This window comes from Saccopteryx bilineata, chromosome 4, assembly GCF_036850765.1.
Source record: "Saccopteryx bilineata isolate mSacBil1 chromosome 4, mSacBil1_pri_phased_curated, whole genome shotgun sequence".
In the NCBI taxonomy this organism is placed as follows: domain Eukaryota; kingdom Metazoa; phylum Chordata; class Mammalia; order Chiroptera; family Emballonuridae; genus Saccopteryx; species Saccopteryx bilineata.
This window is the reverse complement of record NC_089493.1, coordinates 48,354,230-48,360,229: the sequence shown is the minus strand read 5'-3', so window position 1 is coordinate 48,360,229 and position 6,000 is coordinate 48,354,230.

Sequence of the window (6,000 nt, the reverse complement as noted above, 5' to 3'; positions counted from 1 at the left end):
AGAGGCAGAAGGGCTGGATGTGGTGGACAGAGAAGTTTCCAGTCCAAGTGTTCAGAGGTGGAGCAGCTCCAGACCACACAAGGTTCAGCAAAACTTCACACGGAGGTGGGAGGAGTGAGCAAATGGAAGCAAGGCCACTAATTTTCCTTCTGATCAACTCAAACCACTCCATTCCCAAGGGTATCTCATCAAAATGTTTTGTTGGCAAAGAATTCCAGAATTGGTTAACTGTTCTCGTAAAATCTCTTGAATAGTCTTAGTATCTCAAAAGGCTGTATGGTGAGTCAAGGGAGGGGGAAGGCTGCAGAGAGAAATAAGATATGCATTAAAGGGTATCAATGCATACAGAATATTTCTAATTATATATTTATACTTTAAATATAAATATTATATGAACTGGCTGATATAAGGTGCCCTATTCAAATTAACCAAAAGTCTTCATAAGGGATAGATTCTTTCTCACCATCACCTAGAATATATCTGTCCAAGAAGCACCTCTAAAAAATATTAATCCTTTCCCCCTGTCACCTGAGCACCTTCTCTCTTTTCTCCATTCCACCCTCAATGTGCAACTCACTGGAAAGTCAGAGAGTTCCCTACACATAATTTATGGAGTTGATTTATTTAACAAATATGCACCAGACACTGTTCTAGGTGCTCGGGAACAGGGCAGCTAGAGAGGCTAGGTCTCTGCTGACAGGAAGCACGCCTGTGCCTTTCCCCACCCCCTCCCCTCAGGCGTGTTTTCCTAGCCTCTCCCTTTCTCCTAAGCTCCCAAGGGCCCTTCTTTTGCCTCTGTAACTTGCTTCCTGAGCACATTTCTCCAACCTCCCACTTCTACTGCTGTGACTTTTTACTTTCTCTTATAGTTTTTTTTTTGGGAAAAAGAACTACTAGCTGAAGAGAAAATAACACTGGTTTGCTGGCTGTATTTCTACTCAAAAGATTACACAGAATGTTTGGCTCAATCATATATGAATCACAAATCATAATAACGTTTTTAAAAGAAAGCATGTTTAAGGAGGCCCTATCTATGGACTCTCTCTGGAGCACACTCACACCTTTCTCCCGTCTCAGGTGTGCATCTTAACTTTTTCCTCCTAAACTCTAAGGGCCCCCATGAGACTTGCAACCAGGGGAGCGGCAGGCAGCAGCAGCTCATCCAAGGCTAACTCCCTGGCCCTGTCTACAAGGCCCTCTTTTCTCTGACTTCCCAGTGAGCTGACAGCAGCCCCCCTTGGCTCACTTCTTTCCTCTAACACTTCCAGAGAGCCAAAGCAGCCCCGCAAAGGCTCTCCTGTTGCTTCTTCTCTCCTAAGCCCTTCCTTGTTTCACTGTCCCCAGCTTTAATAAATGTACTCTCAAGATCACACACATGCACAGAAGGCCTTACCTCCCACCGCCCCCAGTTTATCTCCAAAGTTAGACATAGAGTGCTCTGACCCAGCACTTTTTTCTCCAGGACTGTCAAAACTAAACATTTGGGGCTGAGATCCTTTGCAAACAATTTCATGATCCATGATCCTTGATTTCTAAATCAAACTCCATGGTTGTAAAGCCAGTAGCCGCAGCCACCATCACAGCCACCTGGCCCACGCAGGTTCACATTTGGTTCAGACAGACGGTAATGAAACAATGGAGCCAAGAACTGGTGAGCCATTACCTTTTAATCCTAGCTTGCACACGGCGGGCAAAAAATATACACAGTGGGAAAACACTTCTTCCGTTCAGGGCTCCCAAAATCACAGACTTATCCGAGTTTTCCTAGGATCAAAGGTTTCTAGCTCACCAGCCTTATTCACCTCTATTCCCCATCTCCTTCTCTCTGCACAAACTGCACTAACTGGTTTCTCCTTCAGCACACCGCCATCTTGGCCGCTTCTCCTCTCCTCCACATGGCCTTTATCTGCTCTCCTACAGCATGGGCTCCTCCTAGAACGTAATCACTCTTCCCTGGAACAATGTGATCTCTCTTGCTTTTAAAATCTTTTGGCGGGAAAGCCCTCCCCCAACACACATTAATATAATCATGCCCATCCCAAGCAAGAAGGGCAACTAATATTATCACATGGGCGACGGGCTTCCATGTGGGCAGTGCCATCTTTAACAAAGTGAGCATAATATATTTTATCTGCCCAACAGTGGTCTAATTACCAGTGATCTTTCCTCAAAGAACTAGAGCGTAAGAATTTGGTTTAGGCTAATAGAATGATACATTAGGCTACCCCTGAAAGAGAAAAATGTAACCACAGCTTTGCCTGTAGAAGAATTTCTAAAGATTTTCTGGCATTTGGTTCCACCGCCAAGCCAAACAAGAGTGAATATATTATAGATTTTGTTTCTAACCTAGGATCAGGTGAGAGGAAAACAGGGATCTAATGTGGGTGGTTCATAAATACTGCCCCCTTTTATCCAACTAGTTAATACAACCAGCATGTCAGGACCTTGTATTATAACCCAAATTCCAACCACTAGAGGTGGGTGGAGCATCCCTTGGAGACCCAGCCAACATAGTTCAGCCTCAGTGAACTTCCTGTGAAATTCCAGAATTAGCACATCTTATTTGCACTTTTAAGAAACTAAAAACAAGCTTAAGTTTGTTATGCTTATAATCTACTCAAGATAACCAAATTAAAATGGAATGGATAGATTTCACAATCCCTCTTTATAATGGAACTTTGTTGATGTTCTCTAGAAAGCCATCATGGGCCAGGCTGTAAGCCTGTGTTCTGGAGGATGAAAGTTCACATCCCCTGTTTTTGTTCAGAATGTCCCAGGTACAAACTGATAAGATGTCATAAGACACTGAAGAGAATTTCAGTGACATCCATGTTATCATTTGTGTTTGAAAGCAACTCCTCCTAGAACAGTATTATCAGATAAAGATGATCAGAGCGTGCCTGACGCATTACTCAGACTAACCAGTTTATCACCAGATTCCTACTTCCTTTCCTCTCTCAGCTATCTCCACAAGGAATCTGAGCTGGAAAACTGCTCAAGGACCTTTGCAGCCCACTGTATAAACACACAAAGAACATGCAACCGGATGTTTTATACTAAGGTGATGGAACATTTTACAATGAAAAGGAGGACAAAAATAAATTGAAGAAAATATCGTAAATAAAAGAAACATTTTATTCATTGCAACAATATACATATACACTATAATATGATAAATGCATAATAAATACATTTGTAATATTTTATATTGTAATTATGCTTACATGCCTATTAATTTTTAATAATAATTGTAAGAAAAAAGTACTCATTTAGTAAAACTAAATATCAAACAAAATCACTAATTTGGAGTGATGTTTAGGTGTATTTATCATTTTCTAATTTAAAAATGTCTGTTTTATGCAACTATTTAATCAAAATGTGTTATTAATAGATATGGTTTGAGGTTAGATTTCCACTTTAAAAAAAACTCAAATTTCGGGAAAATACTTGTAAATAAAATTATATGTATTTGGAAGTTATTAAATAGATAATGAGTTAATAAAACATGAATTGTGCTTACCTGTCTATGACTGAATATTCACTGAGAAAGAAATAATTGTGAGTCTACAATGTCGTATGTGCCGTGTCGTGTTTTGAGTACAGAAACCCATTTGCTCACTGGGTATATCACGCTCTCTCAAGGTCTCCCGTGTGGAGCGCATGCATCTCATAATCCTGTCTTACCACACTGTACTAATCCTTGACAAATCATCATGTCAAATATAAATACATCACATCACACGCAGTGGATTGACTCTGCATTGATCGAATACGGACATTTACAGATTAGTCTCCCAATATCAAAAAGGAGGACATGTAGGAGGACACTTTTCGAGGGAGGACGGAACTTATAAAAGAAGGACTGTCCTCCCTAAAGGAGGATGATTGGTCACCTTATTCATATGGAAGTTTTACACTACCCCTTGTCTCATCCCTTCTACTAGACATTTTTCCATACGAGGGCCCTTCTACCTATCCTCAATCTTCTTTCCCATAATGTGAAGCCTAAGGGGGCCATGCTATTACCACATGAAATTCCTCATTACCTCTTAGTTAGCAGCAGGTAATACCCCTCAACCTAGCACTGCCTTTGACACCATGCCTTTCAAAGCCAAGACCTCAGTGCGATTCTCTGGGCTGGATTATTCTACCTTGCACAGTTAATACATTAGCAGCACCCTTTAGAACTATCTCTCTTGAGGGAGGGGCCTGGCCTGGCCCACCCAGTCTTATCAAACCTTTTGTCTGGAGCATTCAAATATTCAAGTTCTCAAGGAACTGGCATGTAATGTTTATGGTGACACTACCACTATAATAGAACAGGAAAGAATGCAGCTTTTCAAATATGTCTCCTGTAAACTTTTACATGCTATATTAAAACCAAACTTTGTCCCAGGATAATCAGGTTATCCCCTTTTAAAATATTTTCTCAAAATTTGAATGGTCAAGAGAGAAGAAGTTATTTTTTTCAACTTTGTGCCCCTAATTTGGGTAAAGGAAGATCTGTCTGCATTAGATTGTGACATAAAATTAATCCCTGTGCCTTGTTGTTTCTATAAAATAATTATTTGTATTCCTGGTTAGGGGTTTGTAAGGCATAATGATGAGACTGCTGGATTAAATGACTGATAATCAACTTTCCTGCCTTTTCTTGAGTATTGAACCCTCTTTTTGTGTTTTCATTTTACAGAACACAGTAATATACCAACTGAGAATAATAAAAAGTGCACTTTAAATGCTAGGCAGTGAGAAATGAGGACTTCATTACTACAGTATTAAGTTTCCACATGTGATTATTTTGTTTTTCAAAGTACTATGCATTAGCTGGATGGATAGTGAAGACCTTAGAATAGGATATTATTTATTTGATGCATTTTGTTTTGGTTTTTAAATGAATTTCAGTAATTACCAAAAAGAAAAATGAACCTAATTTCTTTATTATTAGGTTCAAAATGATGAACCAGTATTTAATTTTGGGAAAGTATTCTTTTCTCTTTTTGATGGGGGAGTATTCTTTAAAAGCCAATGTGTCAAATTACTGTCTTCTCTCTCTGACTAGAACTTATATTTCAGCATTCAAACAACCCATAAAACCTTGAATTATATATAAAAGATGAAAAAGAACTAATTTTTCTTCTAATAGATTGAAGTAACTTTAATTCTCAAGATACTGTTCCAGTCTTTGGAAAATACCTATAAAGGAATGTGAATTGCAGTAGTTCACATTCTGTTTCTCTATATAATTGTTTCTTACACCAAAATGTATAGATATCACCCACCAAAGGTTAAGCCTCTTGAATTACAAAATGAGGCTATGGCCATTGGACTTAAAAAGTACCTCCAGGCATTTGCTCATTCTGTGCCTTTTACCTGAGCTATCATAACCCATGGTTCCCACGTGTCTTCACTTAGAATAATCTGGGGATCTTGAAAACATTCCCAAGTCCAGGCCACATCTCGGACCAATTAAATCACATGCCCGGACATAGACGTTGTTTTTGAAAGTCCCCAGGTGATTCCAATGTCAAGACAAATTTAAAAACCACCACCTCAACCAACTTGTTTTCAAACTTTTGTTCATCCTTTTCATCTAGTTGACAGGGGATGTCCAATACCCTTCCTGAAGGTCCTAAGCCTTCCCACTATTTCTCCTGCATATCTCTACCACACGAAGCATTCAAGTATATTGTAACTGTTGACTCCCACTCCTGGTGCCTCTAACTACTGTAATATTCAGGAATATTTTTATCTTTGAGTCCCAGAGTCTAACTCTGTGCCTGGTGCATGGGTGTATTCAATAAATTCATGGAATGAATAACACCTTCTTAAGGAAACCAAAAGCAAAATTATAGTTATGATAATATTTATATGCCATGGAAAAAGGAATAGTTTTAAGATGTGTTTAGGATGATATTTCACTGATGGGCATTGCCTCATATTTAGGAAAACATACTAATGAAAATAAAACTTACCTCAACATCAAAAAGAAACATGAAATAT